This window comes from Bos javanicus, chromosome 1, assembly GCF_032452875.1.
Source record: "Bos javanicus breed banteng chromosome 1, ARS-OSU_banteng_1.0, whole genome shotgun sequence".
Classification (NCBI taxonomy): domain Eukaryota; kingdom Metazoa; phylum Chordata; class Mammalia; order Artiodactyla; family Bovidae; genus Bos; species Bos javanicus.
The window spans coordinates 77,107,447-77,118,553 of record NC_083868.1 but is presented as its reverse complement, the minus strand read 5'-3'; positions in this window follow the sequence as shown (position 1 = coordinate 77,118,553).

Here is an 11,107-nt window from a genome sequence, read left to right as displayed (position 1 = left end):
ACCATTTGCATATCCTGAAAAGCATTAGTAATGTTTTGAAAATTCCCTTGGGAATCTTTATTCCTAATCTATAGTAATTCAATGAAGCATCCCCAAATAAAGCAGCTGCTACTGCTGCTGCTGCTGCTAAGTCGCTTCAGTCGTGTCCGACCCTGAGCCACCCCGTAAATGGCAGCCCACCAGGCTCCCCCGTCCCTGGGATTCTCCAGGCAAGAACACTGGAGTGGGTTGCCATTTCCTTCTCCAATGCATAAAAGTGAAAAGTGAAAGTGAAGTTGCTCAGTTGTGTCCGACTCTTAGCGACCCCATGGACTGCGGCTCACCAGGCTCCTCCATCCATGGGATTTTCTGGGCAAGAGTACTGGAGTGGGGTGCCATAAAGCAGCTAGTGAACAGCAAAGCAAATGTCAAATTGTGAAGAAGCGGTAATTCACACAGTGATAGATCAACATGCTTGGAAAGAAAAAATAATATAAGCCCAGAATATATACACATCTGGTTATTAGATTGAAATATTAAAATAGCCCACTCAATCTGAGTACTATAATTTAATCATGTCCTGTCAATTGTGATAAGAAAAAATAAAAAATTATAAAATGGAAAAATAAAAAATTTATAAACAAAAAAGATTTAATAAAAATTTATAAATTTATAAAATCTTTAATATCACATTTTAAACTGAAATTAGCCTTTTGTTATTAACAAAGTTATATGTGTGCATTGTATAATAGAAAGTTGGAAAGCACAAACAACCAAACTTTATCTTACTAAAATATAGTGGGACCATATGCTCTCTGCCTATATCACTACTCCTAAAATCCTATTGAACATCTGCACATTCTTCCAGATATTCTGTTTATGCATATATGTACAAAGACAATGTATTTCTTTTTTAAGAGTGCATTCCATATGTGTGGCTTTTTAATCAAATTGTCCTCCATTAATTATCATTGTCTTTTCATAGCAATAACTTTTCATCTTATCTAACACCCACCCAATCCATGTTTAAATTTACCCAAGTTTCTCAACTGTATTACTGATTTCTGCAAATCAGTATTTGCATTTCCTCTGGTTGTTATGCCACTTAAGGCTCTTTTAATCAAGCTACATTTTCTTTCACCATTCCCTAATTTACTTAAAAGAAAAAAAAGCTGAACATTTTTTCCTAGTTTTTTCTCTCTTCTGGATTGTCTCTGGTGGTTATTTAGCTTGTTTTTCTATACCTTGTATCTCCAGCAAATTGAAATTTAAATCAAAATGCTTTGATAAAATCAAGTTAAATAGTTTCTAAAACATACTGTAGGTGATGTGAAGTGTATTTGGAGACCTAATATCTGGTTGATTTAGACATAATTATGCTAAAGTTGTCCACTGGATCAGGGTGATGCTTATCTGGTTCCTCCACTCTTCAGTTGTATGTGTTTTTCCTTTAGTGACAAATACAAGTGATTATTGTGGTGTTATTTCAGAAATTACAGAAATATTCTATTCTTGATCAACAATAATAATAAGTTTAAAATAATAGTTTTTAAACTGATAATCTTTATTGGAGTCAATACATTGCTTACAGTTTGTAGAAAGATGGTTTTCTAATTCTATTCTATCTTCATCTGTAGTAAAAATTCTTTTGTAAAATAAGCCTTAGTTTCTTTGAGTTACTCTGAAAAGGCAGGATAAATGGTTAAAATTCCTCCCCTTCATTTGCCAATTCATGAATACAAAATAAAGTTAGTTTATTAGTGAGATAATATGTAATCTATCATCCAAACAGGGACAATTTGAAAGTAAAAGTGGGGGGCATTAATAATTAAGTCAGGTCTTTGCTGGAAAGGTAAGAAGATATGACCCTTCTTTTAATAGTTCAAAAAGTGATGAATATTGTTTTTCAATATTTGTTTATATTCAAGTGTCATTATCAACCTACAAATTACCATTAATTCTATGGTAATCCATAGAATTTAATCCATAATAGTGATTATTATTATGATACTTAAATGCTTAAGGTCTGTAAATGATACAGGCCTTTGGTCTGTGTGGGCTCTTGTAAACTAGCTGTTGTGTTTTCTTGATACAGTAAAGATGATTTCCACACAGGGGGATTGGACAATACAACTATACAGAGGTCTCATTATGTCCTTCACCATATAATTTCCTTGTTTATAGTACTGTAAACTTTAAACGTTTCAGATATGCTGATATTATAATGATCAATATGTAGTTCATTATCTTTTCTCTCTTTGATGATTGTGTCAGCTTCCTCTTTCCCTTCCTCCTGTCAATGCTTTAGACTATAGTCAGATGGAGCTTTTAAAAAATACATATTCAATAATGTTACTTACATGTCTTCCTATTGTTTCTAGGATAAAATAACAAACATTTTAGCATGATTTTAAAAGGCTGGGCATAACTTGGTCCTTGGATACCTCTCCTAATTCTTTGAACACTCTCTCCCTTTCTTCAGTTCGGTTGCTCAGTCGTGTCCCACTCTTTGTGACCCCATGGACTGCAGCATGCCAAGCTTCCCTGTCTTTCACCATCTCCCAGGGTTTGCTCACACTCATGTTCATTGAGTCGGTGATGCCATCCAACCATCTCATCCTCAGTCATCCCCTTCTCCTCCTGCCTTCAATCTTTCCCAGCATCAGAATCTTTTCAAATGAGTCAGTTCTTCACATCAGGTGGCCAAAGGATTGGAGTTTCAGCCTCAGCATCAGTCCTTCCAATGAATATTCAGGACTGATTTCCTTTAGGATGAACTGATTGGATCTCCTTGCAGTCCAAGGGACTCTCAAGAGTCTTCTCCAACACCACAGTTCAAAAACATCAATTCTTCAGTGTTCAGCTTTCTTTATAGTCCAACTCTCACATCCACACATGGCTACTGGAAAAACCATAGCTTTGACTAAATGGACCTTTGTTGGCAAAGTAATGTCTCCACTTTTAATATGCTGTCTAGGTTGGTCATAACTTTTCTTCCAGGGAGCAAGCAATTAAAAATCTTTTAATTTCATGGCTGCAGTGACCATCTGCCGTGATTTTGGAACCCAAATAATACAGTCTCTCACTGTTTCCATTGTTTCCCCATCTATTTGCCAGATGGGACCAGATGCCATGATATCTTAGATGCCATGATATCTTACCACCATCCAATCAAACTGCACTTCAGCCTTTGCCTCAAAAGCCACATGCTTGTCTTGCCTCAGCTCTAGAACCACTTTTCCCTTTCCAGTTCTTATCCCTGTCATCCTTCCTGTCTCCAGGAACACATCACTTTTTCAGGGAGGCCTCCCTGACTTCCAATAGACTAGGTTCCCCAACACCCAAGGGCTCTGTTTTCATTACCCGCATTGCCCTTCACTTTGAGTGCAGTTTCCTGATATGTATCTCAGTCTTGCAAGTTTGCAAATTCTGAAAAAGCACAACACTTCCTACTTTGTGTACTGCTGTATTCCCGGCACTGTGCCTGATGCATTGTAGGTCATTAATGCATATTTTTGAGTAAATGAGTGAATGAATGATGATAATACCCTAGTCTGGAGAAACTATTTAATTTGTATCCAATGTATGCAATTATTTGTTCATTGAATTGTTCCTTCCATTAGTCATGCACACATTTGTGCAGTTTTATTGAAAGACCATCTCTATGTTTTAAAGCTGCCTAAGGCATAGAGGGGACACGGGCATAAAAAAAATGAAACTTTAGAGTACAATAAAATAATTGCATAATGTCGCTGTGACTGAAATGTCATGGGAAAAGTGACCCCTGCTTCTACTTTTGGAGTCAGGGAAAACTTCAGAGAAAAGGGAAATTTCAGTTGCATAAAGGAAGATGACAGGCATTTTCAAAGAAAAGAAATAGCAGGGAAATAATTTCTTGTAAAGAGAAAAATGTGTACAAAGAAACAGAATCAAGAGAGGGGAGCTATTGTGCTAAAGATTGTAATTCCATGACCTCAGAACATAATTGGGATAAGGTGGTTTTGAAATTCACAAATTACTTTAAAATGAAAACCCTAGGAAAATAGTATTTTTCCCCCTTTCAAGAAAGAAAATGAAGATGAAGATATTTGCTAAAAAGCACTCGTTAGAAACACAATCCAAGGTCATAAGGTGCTAGTGTTACTCTGCCAGTAACTATCCTGGCTTCCCTTCTACAGTCAGCCTCTTTGAAGCATCATCTATGGAGCAAAGTCTTTTTTTTTTTTTTTTAAACTTTACATAATTGTATTAGTTTTGCCAAATATCAAAATGAATCCGCCACAGGTATACATGTGTTCCCCATCCTGAACCCTCCTCCCTCCTCCCTCCCCATACCATCCCTCTGGGTCGTCCCAGTGCACTAGCCCCAAGCATCCAGTATCGTGCATCGAACCTGGACTGGCATCTCGTTTCATACATGATATTTTACATGTTTCAATGCCATTCTCCCAAATCTTCCCATCCTCTCCCTCTCCCACAGAGTCCATAAGACTGTTCTATACATCAGTGTCTCTTTTGCTGTCTCGTACACCGGGTTATTGTTACCATCTTTCTAAATTCCATATATGTGCGTTAGTATACTGTATTGGTGTTTTTCCTTCTGGCTTACTTCACTCTGTATAATAGGCTCCAGTTTCATCCACCTCATTAGGACTGATTCAAATGTATTCTTTTTAATGGCTGAGTAATACTCCATTGTGTATATGTACCATAGCTTTCTTATTTTTATTTTTTTTAATTTTATTTTATTTTTAAACTTTACATAATTGTATTAGTTTTGCCAAATATCAAAATGAATCCATCACAGGTATACATGGAGCAAAGTCTTATTAAGGCAGACTTCACCATCACAGAGATAAGTTTGATTCCCAAATTAATCTTCTTACCATATGTTCTCCATTACACGTCAATCTTTTTTTTTTTAATAAATTTTTTTAAAATTTTATTTTCAATTACTTTACCTTTTTGGTTTTGTTTCTTTATCTCCACATCTTCATGCTGGAAAGAATAGTTCCAATTTCATTTTAAGGAGATAAACTGGGAATTATTTGTAAAAAAATATGTTCTTAGAACAGTTTCTGCAACTTTCAGCTACTAAATACTTCCAAGTGAATAATTTTGGCCCCTGATAATCAGTGATATATTTGGAAAACAATATAATACATAATCCAACATTGGTTACCCTATGTTTCCATTAAAAAAAAACTGGTGATTTTTTACTTAAAATTTTTATTGAAATAATCTTTATTTGTTTAAAACAGAAAAGAATAAAGAATAAAACATCAGACAAATAAAAACACCAATTATCCTCACACCCAAAGAGTGTCTGTTAACATAGAGAAAAATTATACATGGGTAAGATTTTTCAAAACTTAACAATACAGAATATTAATATTAAACAATGTCTCTTTTACCCACATTTATGGTTTTCTCCCACCATCTCTCTCCCAAGACATATAACTATCATGTATTTCTTCTATCCTTACAAAGAAAAGATTTGAAATTTATGGCATATATAAATCCTTTGAAAATGTATACACTATACTGCTATTCTTTATCTTCTGTTTAAAAATAAAATTAATAGTTAACTATACTTATTGACGAGCTTTCTGGTATCTCAGCTGGTAAAGAATCCGCCTGCAATTCAGAAGACCCTGGTTTGATTCCTGGTTCAGAAAGAAGGGGTAAGATACCCACTCTAGAATTCTTGGGCTTCCCTAGTGGCTCAAATGGTAAATAATCTTGCAATCTCCCTGCAATGCAGGAGATCTGGGTTCAATCCCTGGGTTGGGAAGATTCCCTGGAGAAGGGAACGGCTACCCAGTCCAGTACTGTGGCTTGGAGAATTCCATGGACTGTATATACATGGGATCACAGTCAGACATGACTGAGCGATTTTCACTTTCACTTTTCATCCTTAATAGCATTTTCCATATCACCTCATTCTTTTTAATGGCTGCATAGTTCTTTGTTCATACGTACCATTATTTGTTCCCTTAATCATCTCCATTGTTGCTGCCATTTTTCCTATTATTAAGCACAGTGACAATGAATATGCTTTTGAAAACATCGTTGCCTTCTTGTAGGATTATAACTATAAAATTGCCTTGTGTGTAGAAGTACCAAATCCATGAAAATATGTATTATCATTTTTGATACACATAGCCAAATTGGCCTCCAAGAAATGTTATGCTAATTCATACTTCCCCCAAGGGTATATAAAAATGTTTATTTCCCCACAGCCTTGACAACACATGATATTTGCAATGTTTAATACTGTTACCACTTTTATGGTTAAAAATGATACATTGTTTTGATATTCATTTACTTAACTAAGTTGAGTACAGTTGATAAAGTTTTTAAAATAATCACTAATTGTTTGAATATTTATTTCTGCAGATGGAAATTATGAGTTTTGTTTTGTTTTGGGGTCCCTGCTATGGTCTATTTCCAATTTCACAACATGTATTTATTTTCTCAAAATATTTTATATTGTACTTAATAGCAATAGTATTTGAAATATTTTTAGGTGGTACATTAAATATTTTTATTTTACAGCAACCTACTCATTTTTATGTGGATTTGAAAAAGCATGTTTCCACTTATGCAATTTAAAGTTTTTATTTAAATACATTTAAGTTTGAAACTGAGTTGATTTTAAAATAAAATAAAAATAAGTAAAAATGTTTTTGTGTATATCAAAAATAGGTAAATCCAAATTTGAGTAGCTGAATTTTGGCATGCAATTGTCTAATCAATGTAATATTTTTAAAATAAAATATACTCTAAGCAAAAGTTGTAATAATAAGTGAAAAATGGACATATGCTCAAATTCAGAGAGACTGTCTCCAGAGCTAAATAAGAAAATAAGAATATTTATTTGATTGTTTAAAATAGATCTTAGAAATCACATAATTTCACTCATAAAGACCACAACACCAGCAAACAAAATCAACAATTAACAACTCAGTAATATCCGTTTCCCAATGTCTATTTTGTTCTAATTGTCTGAAAAATGTCCTTTTAAACTGGCTCTAAATGCAAGATCCACACTCTGCATTTGCTATGGTTCAAATACAATACTGTAACTTTAATTTCTATAATCTGTATTTGAATCAGGGTTTAGGTGACCTTTGAAAAATTCAAAGTGCTATAAGGTTTCCTTCACAAAAACTCGACTGCTTCCACAAAACTTGTGGATTAAATGTGTTAACAATGCTTGAGTAGGGAGGGACTGCAATTGAAATTGGATGTTAAGGGGATGGTTTTGTGATACATCCTTTGCATAAATAAAGGAAAATGAAGCCAAATAGATGTGTCCCGTTAGGGTCTTCCTGAGTTTGCTGGGGGAAATTTTGGATATTGGCAGAAAATTGAGGAGGGTTGTAGGAATCCTTAAACATTTCTGCTACTTTCTAAATTAAGTTTTTGTATGCAAAGCTAAGCCTATATAGGCTAGAGAGTTAGGGGAAGGAGAGGAAAGACTCTAGCTACAAGTGTTTGTTTTCCTTTTACTAAAGTGAAACAACATTATACCATGCCTTTGTTTTCTAAAACTATGTAGCAAGAAGTATTGATTAGAGGAGGAAATCAGAAGGGGGCTTTATTTTACTGGCAAAGGGAAAAGCTTCAAGTTAGTAAATAAAAAAACATAATCTAATTGGTTAATACAGAAAAAACTGAAGGACTCAGCAAACCTTGTCTAAAACATAGAAAACAAAAATGAAGGAAACTAAGAAAAAAGTGTGTCTTTGGAAAACCAAAATCAGGCTAAAAACAGTGGAGGCTTAATCACATGGAGTATTCCAGTATTGGCTGTTCTGAGCATATACCAATTCTCAATGGAATCCTCTCCTTACGATAACAGAATTATAGTAAAAAAGTAGACAATCTCTTGCCTTACGTAGTTTAGTTTTAGTCCCAAACACTTAAGCCTCAAACAACAAAATGGAAGTCATGTAGTTACAGACTTACCCTTTTTAGTGACCATCTATTCTTATCTGAGTGTTCCTTGACTGGTTGCTCCTTACACAGCTTACCAAAATATTCCTTTCAACTGCAAACTCTCCTTTAAAAGCCCTTATCTCCAGAAAGAAGAACCACAGTAATGTTTTGGTATCCTTAAGAGACTGGTATTCCCATCCCTTCATCTAACTCTCCTAATGTAACATCAGTCTATATTGTTGGCCATGTCACAAGTGACAAGCATTTCATATGGTATCAGGTAAGCATGCAATGGCCCACTGATTGTTTAAAATAAATCCTTGTGTGTATTTAAAGTTAATTAAAATAAATCCTTGAGTCATGTCCAAATCTTTGCAACTCTATAGACTGTAGCTCATCACATTCCTCCATCCATTGGATTTTCCAGGCAAAGAATACTGGAGTGGGTTGCCATTTCCTACTCCAAAGGATCTTCCCAACCCAGAGATCGAACCCATGTCTCTTACGTCTCCTGCATTGGCAATGTTAGGTAATCAGAATAGAAAAAAGGAGTCCAGAATGGCAGAAGGGAAGGGATGGGAAGGGAAAAGCCCACAAAAATAGAACAAAGGAAGGGCCGAGGAACAGAGTGAGGACCTCAGGTAAAACAAACAGCACTCCTGGCTAGCCCAATTTACATAGGGCAGGCCCAGGGGGAGGAGAAAAACATAAAAAGAGGAGGCAAAATTCAGCTGGGGAACCTCTTATCTTCGTGTCTTTTGGGTCGGCATGCCCTCACACCCTGAGGATGTATTTTCCTTTACTTTCTAAATAAAACTGAGCTGTAACACAGAGCTGTGACATTGGTCCGTCCGAGGGCTGTAACACTGGTCCATCTGTCACTTCAAATTTTTGTTGCAATGAGACAGAACCAAGGAAATTAGACACTCCCCCGACATCTATAGTGCCATTTCTCAGATTTAACCTGGCTGAAACAACCTCAGCACGGCCCCCACAAGGAGGAGGCCAAGCACAGCAGGAGCCCACCTTAGCAAAAGCTCCCACAGTGGAAGCTGAACATGAACAAAACCCAGGGCAGGGGAAGAGACAAGAAGCCCAGCGTGCTGGAAACTGGGACAGCGAAAAATGAACTCAGCAGGAAGTTCACGTGGCTCAGTCTCAGATTCCAGAAGACCTGTTAAAGTCGGAGGTCCTCGCTCCTACGGCTGGAAGGACATATGCCTAACAAAATCTTAATTCCTTTATAATCTCTCGTTTCTTGTTTTCTCGAACCCCCCACAAACAGGTGGGCGGCAGTGGGGGCAATTGAGGGACTCTGGAGAGGCTATCCTCAGTATGTCCTGACGGCTCCACTATCCTCTGCACTCTAATAGCTGTTAACCAAGCCGGTGGGGGTTCTTCTGTCCTTAATCTTTTTTGTGCCATGGATCAGGTCAATGAAAACTGTGAGCACAGGTCAGGTATTTAGCAGATTTTCTGGCTGGTTGTGAAGGGGATTCCTCGGCACGTTTTTCCCACTGCTTTTTCCTCCTGTCCTTCAGCTCCTCTCTCCCGGGACTTGAGCCTGCCAAAACCCATGGTGCCTGGCTTCAGGACCTAATGAAGCTCAGGCTCTGATGTCTCATTGCAAAAATTCAGTTAGAGGCATAGCAATAGCTAAGAGGTGGATTTGTTCTGATATAGAAAGAAGCACACTCCACAGGGTGTGGGCCATTGCAGAGGGCAAGTGCTTTGGCTGTGGAATGTGGTGTGGCTAGTTTTTGCCAGCTAGGTGAATTCATATGCTGAGTGGGAGGATCACCCCAACCATTGGGGAACCACCCACTCCTCTGTATTTTGACAGTGCCTTGGAACTGTCCTGCCACCTCTGGGTGTGTACCATTTAGCTTACAGATTTGGGATCAAGGTTTAGTTGAATTTGACTTGTCATTTTGGACCCATTTGATTTTAATTGGTTTATTTTATGCTCTTGCGCTATGTCATTGTTTCAAAAGTTGTGCCCTGCCCCCTTCCCTCCTGTTTCATCCTCTTTTCCTGAGCCCCATCCAGGCCCACGATGTTGCCTCTACAATCTTCTGGATGGACAACCAGAAAATGGTTGGCCCTTGGGAGGGAAATACTGTATAATATCCAATCCCTCTAGATATCCAGGCCTTCATCTTCCATGTTTCCTACAACATGTGCAACAACAGCATCTCTCAGTGGATGGGCTAGGGCTGGTGACAAGCACACAATGCCTGCTAGAGGTCCATCTGTTGGCATCCCATCAAAGGCAATTGGGCTTCCAGGGATAATGTTTGCCACTTTGGGAGTTAGCCCTGCAGGCCATTTGGGCCCAAATCCTTACCACCCTTCTCCTAAAGTTCCAAACATACCCCCGGATCAAATCTCCACTCCACTTTTATGAAACATCTGGTCTGTTGCCTCTTATCAATTTGTTCTTAAGCCTCTTACTAACTACTACAACCAGGACCCTGCTCCCTTGTGGGCAACATTGTTCCACCCCGCTTATTATTAAAATACTCTTAATGCCCCTAACAGGACCAGATAACCCACTCCTTTGTCATTACTTCTGTTATTGCCTAAAATGTGTCTATAACAATGAAATGTTTACCATTGGAGACATTCTAACCTGCTTTTATGGAAGACTATGGGAGGAAATCAGTGACTTACATTCCCTTAGAGCAGTAAAAGGATAAGGCTATGGCTGCTTCAGCAGGTTCCCAGCCTAAGGGCAGAGGCTTGGATTGCTTTACATTGTGATATCTATTCCCATCTGCAGTGAACAAACTGGCAATGAGTTAAAATTACAACCCCTTAATCCTACCCAGCCGGAGAAGTCAATGGCACCCCACTCCAGTACTCTTGCCTGGAAAATCCCATGGACGGAGGAGCCTGGTGGGCTGCAGTCCGTGGGGTCGCTGAGAGTTGGACATGACTGAGCGACTTCACTTTCACTTTTCACTTTCATGCGTTGGAGAAGGAAATGGCAACCCACTCCAGTATTCTTGCCTGGAGAATCCCAGGGATGGGGGAGCCTGGTGGGCTGCTGTCTTAAGGGGTCACACAGAGTCGGACACGACTAAAGCGACTTAGCAGCAGCAGCAGCAGCAATCCTACCCAGCATGGGTCATGCTGGAGACCAGTCCAGGACCCCAGGAGGTCAACCTGTCTCGACCTGCCT